This window comes from Camelus ferus, chromosome 5 (genome assembly GCF_009834535.1).
Source record: "Camelus ferus isolate YT-003-E chromosome 5, BCGSAC_Cfer_1.0, whole genome shotgun sequence".
NCBI classification, from domain to species: Eukaryota; Metazoa; Chordata; class Mammalia; order Artiodactyla; family Camelidae; genus Camelus; species Camelus ferus.
Genome location: NC_045700.1, coordinates 56,651,250 through 56,677,559, shown reverse-complemented (window position 1 = coordinate 56,677,559; position 26,310 = coordinate 56,651,250). Strand labels below are relative to the sequence as shown.

Genomic DNA, 26,310 nt, shown 5'->3' with positions numbered 1-26,310 from the left:
CTGAGCTAGAGAACTGGTGCATGATTTGTAAAAAACTATAATGTTCATTTGGTTCTTGGATTCGATTCTATTTTTATCGTTACTGATACACTAAATAGGTATGAATCCGATATTGTTATTCTGGTATATGGCCTTGATATCAACCTTCAATCTATTCTAGGAATTTAAAAGTTGGACATTTAGGAGACAAGTAAGAGTTTCTGTCCGCATTGGACTTAGGTCCAGCATCCATATTTAAAGTGAAAGATCAGTGCCTAATTTGGATGGAGCTATATGATGCTTTCATTGAAAACCTTCCTGGAACGAAGCTCGCCAAGAAACTTGAGCTCTGATTTGATTCTGGAATGAAAGGCTTCTGGTTTTGACTAAACTATGAAAGAAGAAAGGAGAGGACTTTCAATTATTTGAATTAACCTATGAGAACAAAGGGTTTAAAGTAATTTTTATCCATAAAAGAAAAAAGATTTAGTGCCCTGAGTGTCATAGAAAGAACTGAAAAGATAAGTTGAATGATCTTGGCAAGTTTTCTGTATTCCCTTTGGATTTTTCCAGTAGTAAGAGTGAGGGTATTATAAAAGTTCTCTTATTTGGAGTTTTTGCTTATTTTTTCTTCCTTGAAGTATTAAAATATTAAATAATTTACTCCAGTACTTCTCAGTTTTTACTTATGAAATACAATGACTTAATGCACAGTACCTAACATAAAAGCAAACAAACTAGCAAGCAAACAAAAGTTTACATGTCAAAAACCTTTAGAAAATAGGAAACACTATAGGCTACCACTTCTTTACATGGATTAGTGACGATTTTCAAATCACATTATTGGTCTGTGTCTTCTCTTAGAAGAACATTTAAGATGTTTTATTTAATAAAACTCCGTTAGTAGCTTAGTCTGCTCAATGTACTCATGTTTTGCCTCTGTTTATAGGTAGAGAGCAGAACTAACTAGAAATTACCCTCTGGCTAAATATACTCTCTCTATCCCTTTGCTCTGTCTCACTAAAAATTACTAAGTACTTAATTAGCTAAATGGTTTTTAACAAGATAAAAATGATGTTCTTAAATTAAGAGTTTAAATTAAATTAAATTAAGAATTGTTCTTCTTGGTATGAGAGAGGGAGACACCTTTACAAGTGGAATTTTCCTTTAAAATGTAAATTCCCTTTACAAAAGGGAAATTCATGTTCTGTTTTTAGAAATTTTTCTGCATCTGCTCTTCCTCAGTTGCCTGCAGCTCAGAATAATCCTTATATCAAACTGGCATATTTGAGGTGGTGTATTTTGTTTTTCTTCAATATATTTATATAAATGTACAATTTATTTATATACAAAAATATACATGTACATATATGTGCTAGAATCTGAAATGTGCATCAGTGCTTTCTATCAACAATCAACAAACTTCTTTTTGAAACGTAAAGAAAATAAATTATTAAATCTTTTATCCTCTGAGTTTTATTTTTTTGGAAGAGATTTTAAGAATCCTTTCATTAGGTTTCATCAAAGCAAAAATTGCACTAGATAAAGATAAACAGACAAAAAGGACATTATTCAAGGCTCTTGGAATAGGATAGTGAGACCAAAACTAAGTCTGAACTTAACTCCACTGAAACAAAGGGCAGGAGGATTTTTAAGCACTGAGGTAAACTCGTGGAAGAATACTGCAGGGGAAGTTGATCAGTGGGTTATGTTGAGCACATTGAGTTATTTCCTGAATTTGCAAATGCTTTTTTGTTGTGATCAGGCCATCTGTGTTTGCTGATTGGTGCTTATTAGAGAAGTTAAGTTATTACCACCTAGAGACTGGGAGATAGGGGTACTGTCCAACTTGCTGATTATATTCCAAAAGAATGGCTCCCAATCCCCTGAGAAAGGTGTCCCTGGGTTATCAAACTAGCAAGAGTCCTTCAAAAAGATCTGCATCCCACAGGGGCAGAGAAGGAACTTACAATCACAAGTTTTCTAAAGCAAATGCTCTAAGAGAAGCCAGGGCCCAGAGTCAGTTTGAAACTTAGTTAGGTTGAGAGGATTGTTAAGGCTCTCTTGGTCAGTTATTTGAATAGAACTCTTTGCTTACAAACTCCGAAGTTCCTAATTATACAGAGAATTCTTTGATTTTGAAGAAGTGTGTGAATGATGTTTTGATCTTCAGTAAATTTTCTTCTTGTGCTAGACTAGATGATGTAAAATGTAATCAAGTGATAATTAGTGATAATATAGATAATAAAGGATCCCTTTATGTGAGCTTTTTTTGTAATGAATTTTTTTTAGACCATTCCTATAGTGAGGTTTTGATGTATTAATTGATGAGGGTATTTCCTTTGTCTTCTAAACTTTATTTTCCCCCAGTTTTCATCAATTAAATATTTTTATTAGAATGTAGTTTAATTCCTTTTTAGTTGTCATTGAAATAAATAGGTTGCTTTGATGTGAGAACTATTGAGTTTCCTTTTATTAACCTACAGTGATGGATTTAGCTAAGACCAAAAGCTTTGAATTTTCTGACCTTTTCAAATTTTGTCTCCCAACATTCAATTTATAGCATATTAGTTCTACAGTCTTTGTAGACAAGAAACATGTTCAATGCCTTAGTCTGATTGTTTTGTCTTATTCAGTCTTTTTGTTTTAACACAGTTTAGTCTTTCTCCTCAACTCCAAGTTTATAAAAATATTGATTATTAAAAAAATTAGTATATCTGAATCTTGTTGGGGAATTATAATCAAAAATAAGATCTCCTGCCAACCCGGTGAATAATCTCCACACAATGTAGTAAAGAATGGAACAGTTTTATTATTGCAAAATCATTAAATCAGAGTGTGATGTGCATCACAGGCAGTATGCTAAAGAAACTGCAAAAGCCAAAAGGAATCCTACTCTTTTTATGTAGTCAGGCGGACATGATCCATTCCGTACATGCTAATTGTCTTTTGTTTATCTTCGTTTATCTTCCTGACAAGCAGAAAGTTACTACCTGGAGCCAGGCACCTCAGCTGAGCTCCTACAGAGACAAGGAGACAGGGCATCACCCTCCCTGATGTTTGCATCTCAAAGGGATGGCTCTGAGGCCCTCAAGAAAGACCTTTCTGGGACACAAAACTGGCAAGAGTCTCATTTAGCTTTTAAAATGATTTACATACCTCTCAAAGAGATGGAGAAAGCACTTATAATTTCATATCTCCTGAAGGAAATGCTAAAGACAAGGGAGGGGTGGGGAAGTTCTCTTTTCCTTTTCACACCTTGGAAAATTTTAAATATAAGTTTTTTAGATTTGTGTTTATCCTTGTAATCCACGCAACATTTTCCCCCCTTTTTTCTCTTTAAAACTCTTATTGAATAAAATTCTAACTTTATCCTTCTAGGTTCTTTGGCTGGTCTAATAATGAAATTGACATAAGACAGATTAATAGGGGAAAAGCAAATGGAGTTTTCTATGTATGGGAGCCCCAAAGGTATGACACCCAAGGGCATGCTGGGCAGTTGAGGCTTATATGCCATTCTGAGCTAAGGAATCAAGAAGGGGCCTAGGGGCTCCACGGGGGAGAATTATTCACAAGACAATAAGAAGAGCAGATGTTTGCCTGCCATACAGATGGGTCTTTCAGATAAAGTTATCTCTGGTAATAGTTTTCTGTTTATTAGACTCCTTTTCTTTAGGTAGGCCTCCTATCTAAATTCTTTTAGATAGTTAAAGAAAAGATAAAAGCTTCTCCAGTTGACTGAATCTTGATTGCCTTCAGCTCAAAAGAACCCATATACCAAAATGACGTCATGCATTTTGGGGTCACCTATTCTGCTCCCCTCACTCCCAAACAATTCTTCCTTACTAAAGGCATCCTCTGTGAATTAGTGACAACACTTACATTTCACCAGAAATTATTTTTAAAACCTCACAAAGTCTATTTCTTTAAAACACAATAAAAGGACTTAGATGCATGTCTGGAATCTTGTAGTGATTTAAAATGAATGACATTTAATGCCTAATTTAATTGTGAGAACTTTTATTTGCCACAGGACTTTATTTTAGCTGTACCCAAATTTCAGAGCTAGATTTTCAAAGCCTCACTTTTATTTATGAAATGGGAAAATTTGAATGAACACATTCTTTTCAAATAGAATCACGTTTAGAGTCCTTAAACTCATTCTTTCACTCATTCAAAACTTATTTATTGAAGGTCTGCTATATTATAAATCACTGTTCTGGGATTGGAGAAAGATTTAATGCACAAAAGGACTTGATGTTTAAAGGTGTTAATGTTTATCATGATCTTAGAATGTTCAAGGAGCCAAGAAGAAAATAATATTTGCATTTATATAATGTATTGGAAAGAAATATGCATTCCTTAAGAAAAAATGTTAATGGATATTCTATATTTCCATATTTTAAAGTACTTCTGCTTTATATCCCCCTGAGGTGATCATTTGCAGTGTTGCTGAGGCATAGATTTGAATTTAAGGTGCTGCAAAACAGAGCTGGAACAAGTAAATTATCTGGTAAGTGAAGTTAGGTAGCTGCCACGAAGCATATCACAATTTGACTGTAATTCTCTACTTATTAAGCATATCTGTAATAATTTTTATAAAGTAATTTTGGTTTTGGACGTTGGGGTAAGTTTATATCCATTATTTACACATTTAAGAGTGTTTTAGGAGATGTCATTTTGTAAGCTGAGACTTTTTAATGTTTTTTGTGATTCATTGCTTCCCTTTTGTTTTCACTTGGCATTTTTGTAAAGTCTTTGAAAATTTAAATACTGGTGATGCAGGAAACCGATTGTGGGGCATGAGGAGGGCTGTGTCCCAGGTCTCGGTTGAGCCCCTGGAATGTGCCCTGCCAAGTGTGGGTCCTTGGCTTCGCACAGGAAAGAATTCAAGAGTGAGCCACCGCTGAGTGAAGGTAGATTTATTTAGAGAGAAACATACCGCATAGAGTATAAGGCAAGGAAAGAGGTGTGGGAATTGGGTGCTCAGGTTAAAGTAAAAGTAGGTACGCACTCCATCCACAGAGTGCGGGCCATCTCCAAAGGGGAGAGAGCGAAAAGGGCCACTAGGCGTGGTGGTGTCACTTTTTATGGTCTCAGTAGCTTCAGAAGCCTACAGGTGGGATCAGTCCAACTGCCCTGGGGAAGGGGCTGGGATTACCAGGAATTGGGTCACCGCCCATTCTTTGGCCTTTTGCCGTTATCCTTGGGGCTGTCATGGTGCCTGCAGGCATGTTATTTGATCTCGCTGTTACAATGAGCATATAATGAAGCTCAAGGTCTAGTAGAAGTTAAACCTCTTAATCCTTAAGGCCCATTAGGAGGTGAATCTTCCACCTTTTTGGTGTTAAATTGCTGTCATTCCTTGAGTGGCTGTGGCCTGCCCTCCTGTCTCAATAAGAGTTCAGATGGGAGACTGAAGCGTTGTGTAGCAAAAAGATTTTAAAGGTTTTATTAGCAAAGGGAAAGTATGCGTCCAAGAATGGGAGGTGTGCTGATCCAAGGACGGACAGCAATGGTATTTGTTGGCCCCTTTCTCTTATACCCTTGCTTAATTGACGGATGGCTCTTGTCCCTGGAGTGCTTAGTCATGCCCGTCCCCTTTTGCACACATTCTTATGCATGATGCACACAGAAAAATCCACAGAGGGAGGCCTAAACCACAATGCTAATTATCTTACAATGAGCACTGGGTCAGGTCCAGTTAGGTCCTTTTGGCTGCCACATGGTTGTGGCTATCGGGTTCTAACCGGTTTCTTACTGGCACTCATTTAGAGGAAATAAAGCCCCTTTATGCTGGAGGCAGGCATACTGCCATCTTCTGGACCATCCTTCCTCTTCTCCACTTTATCTGCCTGGTGCCCCCATTATCTAACCATCTAAGACCCCTGCGGTCTTGCTGAACCCCCTGTAGTTCTCTGCCACATTGTTCCAGGCTGCTGCGACTTTGCTTATTCTTTCCCCATCTTGCCCTCCTGGGAGTCAGTAAGACAGAAAAGGTTTCTTGAGCGATAGACCACTGGAGCAGAAAAGTAGTTTAAATGAATGGTTCTCCAACGTTAGCGTGCTTCAGACACTCCCAGCAAGCCAGCTTGCTAAACTACACATTCCTCAGGCCTCCAGGGGATTTCAGGTTCAGCAGGTCTGGGAGGTGAATCCCAGGAGCTGGAATTTTAACAAATCCTCCAGGGGCTTTCATACAGGTGGTTCCTGTTCACACTTTGAGAAACCCTGCCTTTTAAGGATGAGTAGCCCTGGCTAGGCCAGAAGGAGGCTGGAGCATTGGATAAGATATGGCATTCCAGACATAAGAACACCTTGAGCAAAGGCATCAAGGCAGTGGGTGTGCTGGAGCCAGCTCATCCTGACTTGCAAGCTGTGGTTGTTAAACTTTCTGGAATTTTGTGAGCTGCTTGTTAAACAGCCATTATTAAAATTAAATTCTATGAACTTGCAATTAAATAAATTATATTAAAAACAAAAGTAATAAACATCACTTCCTAATCATTTCATTACATTTTACTATTTACTATGTGCTTGAGGTTATTTATATCTGGTGTATCTGTGTGGTGGAAGTGCTGTATGATTATATAAATACTGTGCATCTCTCCCCAAATCCATGTTCAGTGTTGCCACATTAGTAGCTTGAAATTGGCCTTGGTGGGAGTGTTTACAACACAGAAATTGGCAAATGTTACCAATCAGAGTTCCACCTACATCCCCTGCCAACCCTAGGCCAGTTTATACCCCATCACTGCATAAGGATGGAAAAGTTGGTTGTATTTGATGGAATTCAAGCAAGTGTGATACTTCTGGGTCTTTAGCTGGAAATTGCTAAATATGAGGCCAAAAAAACAGGTATTGGCCATATCATGGGTTGCTTTTTGGCCCAGTTTTGAGAAGCATGAACTTTATTCTAGTGGTGATGGAAAACCATTATGTCAGTTTAGGCTTTAGAGCACTGTGGTCAGATTTAATTTTGGAAACGTGGTTCTGTGGGGGATAATTCTGAAGCTGCAAAACTAAAAACAAGGTGACTATTTAGGCAGCCATATTCCATATGACCGATGATGGTGATTTGGACAACAGTAGTGGACATATAGATGGAAAAGAGCATATAGATGGCACCAGGCAGATAAGGCGGAGGAGAGGGAGGACCGTCCAGAAGATGGCAGTATGCGTGGGGAAATATTTAGAAGTTAAACTTGACAGTGATTAGAATGGTGATGAGAGAGAGGAGGGGGTCATGTGTGATGAGTATTTCTACCCTGAGTCACTGAGTGTGTGGTGATGCAAGCCAATGAGCTAGAGAATACAGTTTTGTGGCCCACGTATAACCTGTTGGAGGCATGCCATTTGGGATACTTTCATATTATCTTCACCATCCTCTTCTATCTCTAAACTTATAATAAAGGTTAGGGAAAGGAAAGAGGATAAATGTACGTATGTATTATTACCTACTATGTAATATAGTGCATGCTGTAAAATGCTCACAGAGCTCAGTTAAGTGTTTAATTAATCACATTTAATATTGATGTGACCTATTGGAAGGTGGGAGAGTTGAAAATGAGACACATACAAATTAAGACCCTAGGATTTTCTTTCCAAATTAGAGAAATTGAAGTCGCTGTGCTTGAGGGCTGTGCTGTCACCCCTGTGGGCTAGTGCTTCTCTGTTATCACTGAACAGAAGAGGTAGGAAACTGCATTTGAGAATTGAGTTCCTTCAAGCTAATTGAGAGTGCAAAAGAAGCAAGGTGATGTCTTTTTTCCCCTGATAATCTTAATTGGCAATTATAGTAAAAAGAAAATTGAATATTTCTAGTATAAATTGAGAGAGAAGACTGCCCAAGTTCTGGTCTATAGCCAGAATACTTCTAACAGTAAGAAATACCTACACTTCTATTTCTTTTTAAGGTCTGAGAAAGTTGTTTTTATTTACATAAAGTGCCACAGCATATGATTTGATTCTTTCTCAGACCCATATCCTGTTAAATCTATGTTTTCCACCATATTTTCTATAGTAAATATGAGGAGGAAGCCTCCCTAAAATACTATTCTGTACTTACGGCAATTATGAGATAAACTATATGATAAAAGCAGAACTGTCCTCAAAAATCCAGGTTGTAGAGAGGCAGTATCCATGTGGCTATGCATTGAACATATTATGTTGGAATTAAAAACCATGTCACCTTTAAAGCTCACAGCCAGAAAGCAGAGTCAAGGGAAGGAGGCACTCCCACAAGCAGTGTGGTGGTGTACAAATACAACAGGCACAGAGGGGACATAACTCACTAAGCCTCTACGGGAAGGGAGACGGGAGGACCTGGGAGGGAGTGAGTTGGAACTGAGTCTTCCAGGCACATGAGGGCATCAGAGAACATTGCTTCTGTGGACTTTCAGGTGGTGCTATATCGTTAGGATTTATGAGATGATAGGAGATGAGGTTGGATAGACAAGAAAGGACCACAACATGAAGGCCATGAAGAATTGCTCAAAAGTGTAGATTTTAGCCTGAAAGCAACTGAGAGCCATTAGTTGATTTTGGAAGGGGACTCACTGAATAGTTTTGAGTTTTAGAAAGATTACTCTGGCCAAGCAAGTGGAGAATAGAGAAGAGGGGGATGGCAGAGGAAGCCGGGAGCGAGGTCAGTTGAGAGACTTAATAATCCAAGTGAAAAGTACTATAAGCCTGAATTAAAGCAATGGTAGTATAGATACTGAGGAAGGGACAGATTTAGATCAGTGTAGGAAGGGGAATCTGGCGATGGATTGTGGTGAGGAAATGAGAGAGAATTGGAAATTGAGATTCATTTGGTCTAATCTGTTGTGTGCGTGGGTACTTTTCACTGGCAGAGGTGATGGAGAAGGTTGAGCAGGTTAATTCCTGCCACTGCTGATGCCTCCATTGCTAAAATATTGCTAATGTGCAATCTTATGAGAAGTTAATTCCTGGCATCACATGCCTGGAACAGTGAGATGATAAAAAATTAATTTTGCATTTTTGATTAGAACTGAACATTTATACAAGGAAAAGTGTATAAATACTTGTAGTAACAAAGTTGTTACTTCTGAATATTACTTTATTTGTATTGCTGCAACTTCTGGCACTGCAAACGACCAAATAAAAGTAATGGTATAATTTAATGAGGTGCTCAACAAATTAGGCCAGCTTAGTTACATGAAGAATGTATGTTCAAATAAACTAACATGCCAGAATGGGCAGCTTTCAGTTAATATAATGCAATTGGGGGGAATAAAACTATTTTTACTTGTGATTTTGCAATCTATATGCATTTTCAGTACTTTAATATTTGTGATGTGTTGGACATCTTTTGACTACTGATAGTGATTGCTGAGGTGTAGAGAAATTAAATAAATCTTATTAACTTTACTGTGAAAGTATCGATATTTAAAAATTAGGAAAATATGTAAATGGCATAGATATACTGTGCCTATAATATGTACCGGAACACATTAGGTCTGTAGAACATGTCTTTAATTTGTGATTACATCTAAAATATGCGGATAGACGTTACTGGAGTGAACTCCTTGTTCATACTGGCAACCAATCAATGAGGGATGAAAGCAGCTTTTTTTGGGGGGGGGGGTTTAATCACTTCACGTCCTATTTAATGGATCTTTTAAATTATTACTAGTGTAAAAGAGTAAATATTCCTTTCCTAAAAATGGTCATATTTACTTTTAATTTTGGACTCAGAACATTTTTCTTATGAACATATTGGGTTAGAAACTAGGATGTTCTTCATTAATTTTGAGAAAATGTCAGAAATGTTATACTTTAAAAATTCAGCATTCTGTAGTTATGATTGCCAAGGTCAGTGTGAAAAGAAAGAGAAGATTAACAAGAAGAATCACACTAAAAACCTATACAGGAGCTGTGAAAACCTGAAGCCTAATGATATGTCAGCGTGCTCTTATAACAAACCAGCACAGAATGCCTTTAAAGTAATGGGATGTTGGTATGAAGTAATTACTGAGAAGCAAGTTGAGGTGTTAAGTTTGATATACTGTGGTCTTTTCTGTCTGTTCCAATTTGCCTCCATGGTAACCGTTGCTACTTCTCCAGCCTGACTACCATCCAGCTCTCAGCATCTTCTCTTAATGAAAGATACTCTTTGTTTGGGTGCAATTCCAGTTACCTGTATTTAGTTGGATTTTTAAAAATCATAATTCGAAACTTAATTACGTAAATTATTGATCTTCAGAGTATTGCTCTTCAGAGAAGTTCATGTTTAGACTTGAATTTCTTTCCCCTTTCACCTTATTTACTTTGCTGGAATATTAATTTAGTTAAAAATAATTTCACAATAGCTCTGAACATTTTAGAGAAAACAACTACCATATGGTTATGCCAATGGTATTATGAGTCAATAGTTCCAAATTTTGCCTTCAGAAAGCTGAGAGGTAAAAGAGCCATGAAGAATGTTAATTTTTCATATTAACCTACTCAATGTTTTCCGTTTCTAACAATATGTTTGTCAAGTGTTTAAAAAATTACTTTCTAATTTTTTTCTCATGCTTTCCCCATATGTTGAAAAATAAATTATCACGCTTTCTTCTATGAAGAGAATCTGGACTTGCAGGCACGTGATTCAGGTGTGAGTCTTTGCCAGATCCTACCTTGGTGACTCTGGTGAAGTTACTCAACCTCTCTGTTCTTCACCTTTCCCATCTGTAATGTTGAGGATGTCCTGTCAAACAATATGTGTGATAGTTCCTTGTGTTGCGGAAAAATGTGTTACAGCTCAGTTGTGACAGCAACCTGGATCCGGGCGAGAGACCAAGACCGACTCAGAGAGTTGGAGAACTCAGGTTTATTACGCCAGCGGGCCCAGAGGAGTTAACACTTCAAGCTCTGGACCCTGTCTGTAGGTTTACACAGGCCTTTATAGGCTGCCAGTTTTACACTTTGCAACATCATATGCAAATAAAGTATAACAAGTTGACCAACCAGGAACAAGCTTTGTGGAAATGGACCAATCAGGAGTGAGCTCCATGCAAATGAAGTACTACAAATGGACCCATCAGAAGTTAGGGAAGTGGACCAATCAGAAGTGAGAGTAATAACCAATCAGGAGTGAAGGAAATAACCAATCAGAAGTGTGCTCAGGGAACCAGTAGAATTCTAGGTGTAAGTTAGCCGCTTTAGAGGCAAAAAGTGGGATAGAGCCTCTGGGCCAGGGAACCAGAGGGTGCTGGGAGGAGAGCAGCGGCCCTACCTAGGGGTCCTGCCAGTCTTTTTATGGGGCTTCCCACCTCACTAGCAAAAAGTCAAAACTGAACACAACATTGTAAACTGACCATACTGCAACTAAAAAATGTAAAAAAGTAGAAATAAAAAAAAAATCCACGGTGGGGTGGGGTATAGCTCAGTAGTATAGCACATGCTTAACATGCGTGAGGTCCTGGGTTGGATCCCTAGTACCTCTGTTTTTTTTAAAAAAAAAAAAGGAAATCCATCAAAAAAAAAAATTGAGCACAGTTACAAAAACTGTAATTCTATTTTTGTTCAAAGGACAGGGACCAAAGTTATGATTATCCAGGGTTCTTCAAAAATCAATTATTACTTACCATTTTATGTATTTTATATAGTTTCAAATTATGCATACACAAATGATTTTAGGCTGTTTATGAACATATTATGATAATGAAAATTATTAATACATTTTTAACAAGGGAAAATTTTAGTTATACTTTCAATGTCACATGAAATTCAGAAAAACTATTCTGAGACACAGTTCAACAAGAAACAAAATATAATAAAGTGATGCTTGCAGTATTCAATTCTGATAAGATTTTTCTCTTAGAAGATGTAAAATCATGAATTTGAGTGTTTTTATTACCATTACTAGAAGTAAAGCAGGTGTTACATGATACAAAAAAGAATTGAGAATACTCATTGCCTTTGTGTGTGTGATTGAAAGAGAAATGACATATAAATCTAGATCGGTGTGAAGGGAATTTCAATTCTGTACTAGTCAAGAGGAAAAGGCTTTTTCCACTAGCTCAAAAGCTCTAGACAGGAAACTTGAAAAGATTCCATTTTTTTCATAGTAATTGAATGGCCATGTAATTTCAGTTTTATCCTATTACTACATAACTGAACCTTAGTTACAGGATGGAAAAAATTGAAACTATTTAAGCTTCACTTCTATTTGATTTCTCCTTCCACAGACAATTGTATAAAATGTATCTTTATGTAGTTATGGAGGAAAATGCAATATTAATTTTTTTGCAATATTCAAATTTGATCTTTATTTAATTTAATACTGTATATAAAACTTATATCCTAATTCTGTTAATTTAATGAAAATATAAAACATTTAATGTAGATGATGCAACAAAATTTCTGAGGGGGTTGGAAAGTAGAGGAGAAAAGCCTAGTAACTACATAACGGTTGTTAGTAAAAAATACTTTAGGTAACTGAACAGAGGGAATAAATATATCAATGTCTGCTCTTGCAGATCTTAGAATGATTATGGTATCCCCTACCAGACTCTTGATCTTCTCTACAGAAATCTATGTCCAGTTTTTTTCTGTTTTTCAGTGGAAACACCATCCATTTGTTTGCTTCAGCCAGACATCTGTAAGTCATCCTTAACCTCATTGTCTCACCTCTCACACCCTATCAACTGAGTTGTGAATCCTACTATTAAAACTTTTCCAGCCCTGTCCACATCTCTCCATTTCCATTGCCACTGCCTTAATTCAGTTCCACTTTTTTTGCTATTATGAATGATTCTGTATGAAATTTGTGTACACGTTTTTGCATGAACATATGTTTTCATTTCTTTTATGTGTATACCTAAGAATAGAATTGCTTTGTCTTCTGGTAACTCTGTGTTGAACATTTTAAGGAACTGTCAAACTGTTCTCAGGACAGTCCACCATTTTACATTTCTACCATCAATGTATGAGAATTCCAGTTTCTTCACATCCTCACCAACACTTGTTACACTTGATGACAGTCATCCTCACAGGTACGCAGTGGTACCTCATTGTGATTTTGATTTTTGTCTCTAGTGACTAATGATGTTGAGCATCTTTTCATGTGCTTATTGGACACTGTATATCTTCTTAGGAGAAATGTCTATTTAGGAATTAATTCTTAACTATGAACATTCAATCAAGGATCTGTAGGTATAGAGAAAAGCCTAATCCACAAAAATTGAGATAAACATGTAGGAAAAAATGTTTTACTGTAGTAAAACAGTAATAATTCAGGAGAAAGAAAGAAAACTCATTCTGATAAGCAACTTAGAAACATAAGCGATCTCTTGCAGTCACAAAAGAGGATCCTCCCAAATAGAAAATTTGAGCAGCAAAGGCTGTCTGGGCGTTTAGCTCTAAAACCTCTCAGTGGGGAGAGGGGAGCTCTGAAGCTTCCAGCTGGAGATGGGAGGGGCTTAGGACCTCATGGGTGCCAGTTTGGACCCAAAACTTGCGCTTTACAATAAATGTTTGTATTAGTGCATAGAGTTGGCTCATAAAGTCCTGTTTGTGATTAGTTAATCTTGGAGGCTGAGGTGACAGCAGGGGTCAGCCTGTATCTTTTCCTGTATAGGATGTGGCTATAATTTTCTCTACTTGAAATATCCTATATCCTGTGCTAACACTTTCTATACTAATGTCAAGAATTTGGATCTTAAGTGTATTTTGGTTTAAAATGTAAAATTTATAGAAGTAAAAGTTGCATTGATTGGCACACTGGATAAAGAGCTTAAACAATGAAAAAGTCCTCAGTTTCTTGTACAGTACAGTACAAATGGCACGGACTGGTGGACAATTAGCCTTTCTCTGCTGGTCAGGCAGTAAGAGAAGGGCAAAGCCTCACTCAGGGATTGGATTTGTTTATGAGACATTAACTTGTTTGATCATAAGAACTTTAAATACTAAAAATAGTTAATGGTGCATTTATTCTTTCTGTCTTCCAGATTACCTCTCTGTGTCCTGTTTACTAGTTTACCCTAGTCATGCAGCTAAGGCTGAGATTAGAACCTAGAGAGTCTGATTCCATTTCCCACCCTGTTGATACATTCTACTGCTGATACTTTTCCAGGAAAAGCAACAGAGCAGTTAAAAATGGCAGCATTTCAGGGACTCTGTCTTGGTCTAAGAGTGGCCAGCTTGCAGTCTTTTGCTAACATGTCTATCCTGTGAAAGAATATCTACCCTAAATCTACAAGTAGAGACTGGGGGAAAGGGCAGTTGGCTCCTCTTTGTTCTTCTTCTTTTTATTCACTACGCACAATTAATAGGCTTTTCCCCCTTTTTAGTGCCTGGTAGTATTGAGTGGACTGAGGAGAAATCAAAGTAAGCTCCCAATAAGTGAACTCAGAAGCAATTTTCTAACACTGCCAATATGATAATGATTTTAGTCTCCGTATCAGGAATACCTGTCACCATGGAGGGTTTTTATAGCTGTCAGAGGACTAATAAGAGAGAAAAAATAACCACTTGACTTTGGTGTATAAAATTAATACTAATGATAGTCATCAATAAGAGTAATGAAAACTGCATATCATCTATGGATAATTACCTTGTGTGTAACAACTATGATGAATATCATTAATATCTGTCAAAGTATTATATAGATTTTATTTGATTACAATACTAAGTTATGTTCAGATATGCCCAGGTTCTTTGGTTCTGTGCCTGAAATCGTAAACTTGCATATTTCATTCTTTCATTATCATCTCCTTTCCTTCTAGGTTAATGTTCTAGGTCAAGCTTGCTTTAATTCTTTGAACTTCAGTTTATCCATCAGTAAAATAAACACTGTTACAGAGGGTTATTGTGACAAGTGAATAACATCACAAAGGCAAAGTGCTTGGCAGAGTGGCAGACTCATTGCAGTTGCTGCATAAACATTCTCTTCTTCATTTTTCCATTTGTTTTCTTTTGTTTTCAGATTCTTGACCTTTCACGTTTACTTCACTTACTCTCTTGTATCCATAAGTTTCTCATCTCCTTGTCTTCTTATAAATTACTTCACATTTCACATAATTCTCTGCTCCCATGCCTGAGTGCTCATGCAGCAAAGAAAATTACATGTTGATGGATTGGTCCCCTACAAGTTCAGTTCCTATATCATTTGAACTTCTGGTATACTCTTTATCTATCCTTATACTTGTCTTTATTTAGTTCCCTCTCATTTGCACTTATTTCAAGAGTATCTTTTCAAAATCCTCAATCTAAGATTCACACCTTGTCATTCTGCTATGGTCTGAATGTTTGTTCCCTGTCTCCCCCAAATTCATGTGTTGAAATCCCAATCCCAAGGATGTTGGTACTGGGAGTTGGGCCTTTGGGAGGTGTTTGGGTCATGAGGGTGGAGCTTTCAGAACCAGATTAGTGCCTTACAGGCGAGGCTCATGGCTACATTTGCAGAATTCTGTACTTTTTAACTGGTCTCAGGGGAATTCATGTTCATCCTTCCGTTCAAGGGATAGCCTTCAACTTGTGCTTTTGATGTCATGTTCTGATCATTATTCTTTAGGATGTTGCTCTATCAATTTCTCTCTCTCTCAGTGTTCTCTCTGTCTCTCTCTTGCGTCTTGAGTTTCTTCTTGTCTCTAAGCATGTTCATATTTCTTTAAAATTTTTTAAATTTTATTTTAAATTGAGATATAATTGATGTATAACTTTCTATTAATTTTAGGTGTACAACATAGTGATTTGTTCTATATATATATAACATAACATGTGTTATATATCATATATATTAGATATTACATAGTTATATATTATATATATACACACAGGCATGTCTCATTTTATTGCATTTTGCTTTACTGCATTTTGCAGATACTGCATTTTTTATATATGAGGGTTTATTGCAATTTTGCCTTGAGCAAGTCTATCAGTGTTATTTTTCCAACAGCATTATTTTTTTATTTAAGGTATGTACACTTTTTAGACAAAATGCTATTGCATACTTAACAGACTACAGTGTGGTGTAAACATACCTTTCGTATGCACTCAGAAATCAAAAAGTTTGTGTGACTCACTTTATTGTGGTGGTCTGGAACCAAACCCCTACAATATCTCTAAGATATTTCTGTAAATATGTGTTCTCTTAGCAACTTTCAAATGTACACTACAGTACTGTCAACTATAGTCACTGTGCTGTACATTACATCCCCAGAACTTAGTTATCTTATAACTGGAGTTTGTACTTTTGACCACCTTCACTCATTTCACACCCACTCCACCTACCTCTGACAGCCACCAATCTGTTCTCTGTATCTATGGGTTTGTTTTTTGGTTTTTGTTTTAGATTCTACATGTAAAGGAAATCATATAGTATTGTCTTTCTTGATCTGAGTTATTTCACTTAGCATAGTACCCTCGATGCCCTTTTGAGGTCCATCCATGTTGTGGCAAATGGCAGAATTTCTTTCTTTTTTATGGCTGAATAATATCCCATTATATTTATATATGTACATATATATTTCACAATGTCTTTATACACTTATCTATCAATGGACACTTAGGTTGTTTCCATATCTTAGCCTTTGTAAATAATGCTGCAATAAATAAGGGGGTGCAGATATGAGATATCTTTATGAGTTAGTGACTTTGTTTCCTTCGTATATATACTCAGAAGTGAGATTGCTGGATAATATGGTATTTCTAGTTTTAATTTTTTGAGTAACTTCCATACTGCTTCTGTAGTGTACCGAGGTACATTCCTACCAACATTTTGTCCAAGTTCTCACCAACACTTCTTTCTTTTTTTCCTGCCCTTTCTCCAGATTGTCTACTTGCATTGGCATAAGGGGTGGCCACTGTGAAGTACATAACAATTTTTAATGACATTAAAAAGACTTTTCTAGAACATTACAATGACTTTGGATATCCTTCCTTACAAATTGTTACAATTTTTATTATAAATTATTAGAAGAGTAAAACTAAAATTTAGGCTTTCTCTTGTAAAATGACCAAAGTATTTTATGCCTAAATAACAAAAGTTCCTTTTTATTGTCAAAATGTTTTAATAACTCTATCCTTATGGCAAAGTTTTAAGACATTTTGATGAAGCAGTGCTTATTTTTTAGGTTATGTTCCTAAAATCACAGGTACTTATGCTTTTAAATATTACTTATATTAATAATTATATCTAGTGTTTAAAAATATACTTTTGGTCATGTCATGTCTCAGGTGACAATTTTCTTTATTTTTTTCTTTCCCTTATCACATTCTAAATTCTGAATAATAAGACTGTTAAGATGTCTTACATGCTTGAATTATCTGTGTTTTCTGAGATGGCCACCATGGAACACAAAGATTTGCTCCTTCACCTGTAAAGAAGAAAGATAATAGAAATAATTAAGTTTGTTGTGGTCTTTTCCAAATGTAATTTATTCAAACCAATTGTGATTACCAAATTTGAGATAAAAGAAGGACAGATGAATAAAAAGAAAAGTGGTCTTTTTAGTTTAATTATGAATAGGTAAAAAATGATTTATATAAATGTATTTCGGTGATTGTATGTTTTTTAAGTTAAAGGACGCATGCTTATGTTCATATGTAAACACTGGTACAATATCTGTCTATACAGTGATTTTCCTTTTAGGGTTCATCAATCAGGGATAATCATAGTATTTCAAAATATAAATCAAAAATCCTAACAATTTTTCAAGATTGGCGCTGTTCAAAATATGTTCTTACTCCCAGGTAATCTTTGACTGTATTCTTATAAATTTCATGTTGTAACTTAAGAGAGGGTTCTACTCGTCCATTTTGCTAGTTCTGATTAACCTAATGCATTCATCAGAGCTGTTAGTTTTATAACCATAGCAGGGATAAATTGACTACATTTAAAAACCAGCATTGATGAGAAGACTTTAAAGAAAACTTTAAAAGCTGTTGCTAGTGCATGTCTTACTTGCCTTCAACAAAATCCTGGCAGAACTATAAAGCAGGCTTAGGGACTGAAACCAAAACCTCAGGGAGGCCCTTTTGAGCCCCTCCAAATGCATTTTATGCAGTTGCCTTAAGCAGAGAGATATTACAGTGTCCTGGTTTCTGTATGTTTATTATCAGGATGGATCAAAGCTTTCCCTTGTTTGAAAAACCACAGCTTTAACAGTAAGAGAAAAATGTTGCTTGGCCTTATGTTTCCCACAGGAAGCGTGCCTGCCTGCCTCCCTCTCTAGTGATTGTGAGACTCGTGTTACTGTCACAGTCACTAAAGAATGCTGCAGAGGCTTATCTATTAGCCAGAAATGACACTGTTCTTAACACCACAGCCTTCTGGGAAAAGTGAAAAGAAAAATGTTTTTTTAAAATGCAAGTTTGCCAAATTCACTGAACAGCTTCAACTGTCTTGGCTCTAGGTGCTTACTGTGGTGGTGACAATTCAGCCTATTCCTTTAGGATCACACAGGTTGTCTCCACATGAGCTTGTGGCAGCTCACTGAACGAGACTGAGAATCTCCGTTTTCATGGTAGATTTTACCCTAGTCCATGTAGACATAGCTCAATATTGTCAAGCTAATATTCTCAGGATATCATCAGCATAAGGGAAACTAAAAATATTTATACTGAATGAAAATGAAAATACTACACATTGATATTTGCGGGATAATGTTAAAATGGGGCTTAGAGGTAAGTTTAGAACCTCAATTGCATACACTAAAAAGCAGAAAAAATGTGATGTGTTATGTCATGAATTTAGAAAACAAAGGCAGAGTAAACAACAAAAAAGTAGAAGTAAAGCAAAATAAAGATGAGTAGGAAAAAAATAAAAATATTAGAAATTTTAGGTTCAAACAACCAGAAGATGGTTTTGGAAAATATAATTAAGTATAAATCAGTAGCAAAAAAGATCAAGGAATGAAGAGAGAAAACACAGATAATAGTTGCACCACAAAAAGGCAACATGACCTGAAATATATTAAGATTAAGAAATCTAATGAGAAGTCTGTGAACAACTTTATGTTAATATATTTCAGAACCTGAATGAAATAGATAATTTTGTAGTAAATATAAGTGAAGAAGTTTGAACAAAAACTAGAAATCCAAGTAAGTCAATAAAAATTAAATTAAATCAGTAATCAAAATCTTACTCAACAGAAGACCATAACTAGATGGTCTTATAGATAAATTGTATCAAACTTCCCAGAAAAAGATATTTCATATATAGACACACATATATGTAAATAGATATAATTAACATATAACATTGTGTAAGTTTAAGATGTAAAATGTGTTTATTTGATACATTTATATATTGCAATATGATTACCATTGTAGTGATAGCCAACACCTCTATCACATCATATAATTATCATTTCTTTTTTGTGGTGAGAGCATTCAGGATTTAGTCTCAGCAATTTTCATGTATATAATACAGTATTGTTAACTATAATCACTGTATGCATTAGATTCCCAGAATTTATTCATCATTTAACTGCAAATTTTAAAGAGAGACTTCTAATATTTTTATTATGAATACATATTCCTGTGTATATATATATACATGATTTTCAGAGAATAGAAACAAAACAAAAACTATTCAAGACATTTTATGAAGTTACTATTACTTTGAAAAAATAACCTGAATAATTGTGGTGCACGAAAGTAAAATTATAGACCAGTCTCACTTATAAACTGTGAAACAGTCAGATTCTAAGTATATACTCATAACTCAAATTTAGCATTGTGTAAAAATCAGTAATATGTCTCAATCCAGAGATACATATCAGAAATGCAAGAAATTTTCAACATCCATAGACTGAAGAGGGTGAGGGATCACTTCTGTAGATGCAGAAAAACGAATTGATAAGTTTACCATTCATCGGGAGAAAAAACATTAGCAAATTAAGAGAGGAAATTAACTTTACTAACTTTGAAAAGTATATCTAAAATTTTTTGATATCAAGCAGAATGATGGTGAAATTGTACAAGAATTCTCAGTAAAGTCAAGAATAGGACAAAATGCTATCATTTCTTTTCTTCATCATTGTAATAGAGGTATTAACGAATGCAATAAGAAAGCAAACGAGATATAACATTGGAACATATAACTGTGTCCACTTCTTTTTTTTAATATGCTATAATTATTTTTATAGAAAGTCATAAAGAATCTATTAAAACTCTGAGCTTAGTAATTTCCTGAAGACAAAACAACATAAAAAAAATCAATGACATCCCTGTACACCAACAATTTCTAATCAGAATATATAATGTGTAAAAAAAAATCCTATTTAAAATAACATAAAATTTATAAAATATCTAGTACTAAATCTAACAATTGCAAGACCTATGTGGAGAAACTTACAAAATCACACTGAAGAAAAAGAAAAAGCAATTTTTCCACTATTTTAAATAGCTCATTCTTTCTCAGTATATCACATGCAATTACAATGAAAAGTTTCTCCATGGAAGGTGTCAAGCTGTTCCTAATTAACATGGAAGAGAAGAGGGTCAAGAAGAGAAAATGATTCTGGAGACAACTGAAGTCAGGAATCTTTCCCTGCAATTATCAAGACATTCGAGATGATAGAAATTACCACTATATGTGATTGTTGTTGCAAGAATAGCCCTAAAATCCAATGAAGAGAGACCAGAATCAGCATTATGCATAAATATGAATAAATTGATACAGAGATGTGGATATAAACACATAACTGGAACTCTACGTAAGTGGAAGGAAGATGTTAAAGAAAAAGACAATTATCTCAAGCTAAAACCAAGGAATTTTCCAGGTGAATTAAAGCTCTCAATGTGAATATTTTTTTCTTCAAAGATTTAAAAGAAACTGTAAGTGATTACCTTTGTGACATCAAATTCTAGAGAGTGGTTACCTCTGAGATAGATGGATGCAAAAATTTATGTGAAAAAGCATACAAATTATTTCAACTAAGTTAATACTCTTATTTTTTAAAAATGTTTTAAGCTGATATAATATCTAACATCAAATTATAGATCAAGCTATGATAATTTTTTCATTATATTACTTGCATTTTTTTCTGTATGCTTGAAACATTTAAAATGACAAAATAAAGAATATACCAATTTTGGATTGCTTCCTGGATAAAGAGAATAATTTTACTGTTTCTACAATTGGGTAATTCTTTTTAATCAATGAGGTATAATTAAGGCTAATGGTGAAAAAGTGGGTAGAAACTGTAGCTTTAAAATAGTCAAACTTTTTTTTTAAACAGAAGAAATATATAGACATTATATAATAGCTTTAAGAAAATTATAACATTGCCCTATTATGTCTTTCATTTAAAATGTGACCTTTTAATTATTTATGGAATAGACACAAGAAATATTTAAAATAGAAAAAAGGTAAATGTTTTGAAGGCAATTGTAGCAGATAAAATTGAAATATGAAAAGTATTTAAGAATTCATAGCTTATTAATTATATAGGCTGACGTTAGCCTATGAATTGTAACTCCATGAATACATTAATGTTTCTTCTGTCTTTTGACTCAGAAATTTAAGGTGAAATAGTATTTTGTTTAGTGTAATTTACATGTGCATGATAGGGACATTAATTTTCTTTTCAACCATTTTCTCTGAAGTGGATCATAAAATCTATCTCATGAATTTTCTCTTTGAAATATATTCCCCTGGATCAAAAGAATTTGATCTAAAAAAATAGGTTTTAGATATCTCAGATAAACACTATTCAAATAGCAGTTATCATTCATTATTTTTAATGCAATCTTAGTTTTTTTGATATTTATGAACAAAATATTGGTAAGGATAGAAAGCAAATCAAATTTAGGGTAATAATTGCACATTCCAAAGATGGTGATAGTCATTGTATCACTTTTGTGTCTTCAAAATGAAGGTGCCAAATAAAAATCTTTATACAAAAATGCATACATTTCAGAAGAATTTTATAGGTGCAGCAAAAAAATTGTGAGGACTCTGGCTCTCTTTCCTTTGGCTAGAGGCCCAGAACACTTTGTTTTTTTCAGTTTACTCTTGCCTTTCGTAGAAACAGCTTTATGTGACTTGTCACCTCCAAAATATAGCATGGTTTATATTTGTTTTCTATTGCTGTGTAACAAATTACTACACACTTAGTGGCTTAAAACAACACAAATTTACTAACAATTTCTGTGTGTCAGGAATCCAGCACAGTTTCACTGCGTCCTCTGCTCTGGGCGTCACAAGGCCAAAATCAAGGTGTTGGGTGGAACTAGGTTCTCATCTGGAAGTCCAGGTTTTCTTCCAAGCTCATTCAGGTTATTGACATAATTCAATCTTTGCTGTTGTAGAACTCGTGGCAGCTCATTTCTTCACAGACAGCAGGAGAATACTGACTTCTCTCTTCTAAGATGAAGCCTTATGTAGCCTAAGCAAAGGAGTGACTACCCCATCATATTCACAATTTCTACCCACACTCAGAGGACAGAGATAATATAGCATATGCCCACCAGGAGAAATCTTAGAGTTCTGTCTACCACTGGGTTTTTTAATGTTTTGATCCTAACTTTAACTAATGTAGAAACAAAAATACCAATTAACTGATAGTCTTGCTTTTCTTCTGTTTGAGTTACTGTACCTGAGCAATTCAAAGGATTATGTTCTCTAACCTCCATGCTCTCCACCCCTCATCCCCAGGAGGGATTAAAATAGAAGTTCAGATAAGACATTCTAGATGTGTTTCTACTGTCCTTTAGTTTCTACTTCAACTGATATATTTTGGTTTCTTCAAGTGTGAGATCGATAAATAACAACTCCCAAGTGCCATTAAAAATAATGTAAAGAAGTTTAAGTAATATGGCAGAACTGGCTTTCTGGAACTTTCCAAATTATATTTCTGTCAGAGAAAACTTAAGTACATGGGAATTATGTGGCCCTTCACAATTTGAGGCAGTTATACATGATCACATTAATAATTAATTTCATAATGCAGATCCTCTTGCATCTAATGTCCACTACTGTAATGTGAATTGTAATTTTGATCTGAATGCTTCTCATTTTTGACCAACATTTATATGTAAGCTGACATAATTTTACAAAAGATATTAGATTTACCCAACTTCCAGATTTTATAGTTTAAATTTTGTAAGCAATAAAAGAAACATCTTTTATCAATGGTGACACACAAAAAAGGGATAGTATATGAAGGGACAATGGATAATTCTACCCCCAAAATTCTGGAGAGTTTGAGAAATGCTTACCTCCTAATAACAATGGAAAATGTTGAGCTTATTACTTAAAACACTTTTTTGTAATGGATGTTAGGGACTGTGGTCCATTTTTTCTTTTATGAAGATCTAATTATTCGATTATATCTGATGGCAGTATATGTTTTCAATTTACATTGTACAGAACCTGAATCAGAACTTCCCTTTCATACATTAGTACAGTTCTTTTTGGTACATTATTACAGTTAAATATTTAGGTTAATAGATAGTATAGAAGCAACTATAAACATTTAAAATCATTGGTGAAAATAAACATAAGTCAAAGATTTTTTAAAAAATTATATACTTGCCTCTTGGATTATGTTGAAATGATATGTACACCATTTACCAGAAATATAGTAGGTATTATTTATATATTTCAGTCAAATATAAGCAATTGAGCTTAATTTTTGTAAGAATGACACTTGGTAAGTGAATCATGTTTTTCTAGAAATTAGAAATAATGTCTTAAATTAAACTAAATTCTTTAGAGATAAACCATGCTAACAAGGAGACAGGGAATTACTGTTTAAAATAAAATGAACATATTAAAATGTGCAAAGCTGAATTTCACTAAAAATTAGGGAAAAAAGGAATAATAAGGTTACAACAAAGCAAATACTTTCCTACGTATTGAGTAATATCTTCAGCAACCCAAACTAATTGGTCTAAGTAACAAATGAATTAATAAGTAGTTTAAAGATAGAATATAGAAATGCAGATAATTGCTTGTGTTCCCTTGAAGTAGTGAGTGGTATTCTTTTTCATCTTTTTTTATTTCCAAAAAGAAATATGTAAGCTATTTATGTCTAATGAATAAACTTGAACTCAAAATTAGTCAAGCTTTTTTTTTTCCTTCTTAGCATATTCAATTGTTAAGTGTAAATTCTAGAGTCAATTTTTAAAACCCCTGGAATTAAAATTGGGAAAGTGGAGGAGTATTAATGATAGTGCAGTTGACTTTGATTGGGGCAAAAGTTCAGAAAAAGAATAACAAGGCCCTGCATTAAGTACTCTGAATAGAATGTTTCTGTTAGCAAGCTGTAGTCGTTCAGAAACATATGAAATCAAGCAAATGTATAAGTTAAGATGTAGTCAGCTTCTAAAATAGCAATACAACTTAACTTCTAATGGCTTCATTCTCCATTCCACTGCCAACTCTGGTAGTTTTATTTGACCTTGCTTAATCCACCAAAGTGATGTAGTCTCCAATTTTCTTTTCTTTCTTTTCTGTTTTATTGGGGTATCAATTGACAAAGAAGATATGTTCCAGTAAATTTTGTGTCAGAAATTTTATCTTGCAGAATAGATACATTTCTGACTCTGCCATTTATGTGCTATGACGTGTCCAGGAAAGATCTCTTCGGTGAGATGACATTTGAGCTGAGACCTGAATGGTGCAAAGAAGCCAGTTCTACAGACATGAGGAGGAAATAGTTATAAGCAGAGGGAAGAGACAGTACGAAATGAAGAATAAACTTAAGTGTTAAAGGAATAGAGAGAAGGTCTGCCTGATGGGAGTGTGGTGACTTGGAAGAGTCCAGGATGAGATAAAGGTGAACTGGGAAACAGGGGCTGAATCATGTTGGCTTTTGTACATCAAAGTTCAGATTCTGAATTTTATTTTTAGGGTAGTGAGAAGGGAAGCCACTGAAAATTTAATAAATTTTTTCACTGTAAAATGTATCAAACACACCAAGAGTGTATACCTACCACTTAAGTTAGGAAACAGAATATTGTCTCCATTGCCAAATAACACTGAAGCCTGCTTATTTCCTTCCTAGTCAGACACCTCTCCCCATCTCTTCACCAGCCTGAATTTTAAGGTTTGCATTCCCTAGAATTTCTTTCTAGTTACTTCATATGCTACGAATTCATAGTTTAGTTTTCTGTCTTTTGAACTATAAACATCGGATTTACACTGTATATTTTCTTCTCTTACATTTTTACCTCAATATTATATATATAATATTACTTTATCTCATTCTCCTCGCTGAATAGTATTTTATTGTATTACTACACCACAATTTATTTATCCATTATGTTATTGATTGATATTTGATTTATCCCTTTCCTCTTTTTTTGGCTCTAAAAATGAATAAACTATAAACGAACTATGCACTATGCTATGAGTAAACTTGCACTTGTCTACTGATGCACATATGTAAGAGTTTTTGTAGAGAATTGTTGAATGTAGGCTATGTGCATCTTCAAGTTATGAGGAAATACCGAATTGTTTTCCTAAGTGACTGTGTTAGTTTATATATGTACCAGCAGAGGATGGGAGTCCCATTTATTCATGTCCTCTCCAACACTTGGTATTGGGAAATTTTAATTTTTTAAAACCAATCCAGTGAAGTCAAATATTAATAACTCTTTATGGTTTTACATTGGATTTCTCTGAATGTCAGTAAGATCAAGCATATTTTTTAATACTTTTTTTATTCATCATCTTTTTTTGATTTGTAAATGCATGTGGTTTTAAGACATAGTCTAAATATGAGCCTTTTAGTTTTATTTGTTACAGATATCTTTCACTCTGTGGCTTTTTTTAAAAATTCTGTCAATGATGTCTTTTGGTGAACATAAATTTTTAATTTTAGTGAAGCCTAATTATGAACCATTAATTTTATGATTAACACTTTTACAATCTTGTTTAAAAATACTTTTAATACCCCGAGTCATGAAATTTATTCTGCTATATTGCCTTCTAAAAGCTTTATTATTTTTCTTTTTACAACATATTTACAATTACTATGAGTCAATTTTAGTGTTTGAGATGAAATTAACTTTCCTTTATATGGATGGATCTATAATTATGTAGCTTTGACTAACTCTCATTCATAATTAATTGTTTCCTTGAGTGTTTAGGGATATGTTTAATTGAAAAAAAATCATTCCTTAATCACTGCTCTGTTTTGCTGTATTTGTTGTAGTTCAAGAGTCCACATACTCAATAATTGTCACTCATTTGTAGATGATCTCTCTTTTTTCTCTATTTTTTCACCTTTACTTTTTGAATTTTTATTTCAAAGTATTAGGTATGTGTTTCCTTTTTTCTTTTGGAAGGAGGCTCGGGATAGGTTCCCTAAAGCTCAGAAATGATTTATTATGTCAATTCTGGACAAGTCTTGGTCATCATCTCTT

General features: G+C 34.6%; 1 long non-coding RNA gene across 1 annotated transcript in view; it reads right to left on the bottom strand.

Annotated features, from left to right (window-relative positions):
* Positions 1 to 11,096: 11,096 nt before the first annotated feature.
* The window catches only part of LOC116663704, a 28,079-nt gene continuing 12,865 nt past the window's right edge, over positions 11,097 to 26,310 (bottom strand). Inside the window, exons 2-3 of the long non-coding RNA XR_004319990.1 lie at positions 24,956 to 24,967; positions 11,097 to 11,107 (exon numbers count right to left, since the gene is read on the bottom strand). This is a non-coding gene — a long non-coding RNA (uncharacterized LOC116663704). The remainder of the gene's footprint in view (positions 11,108 to 24,955; positions 24,968 to 26,310) is intronic.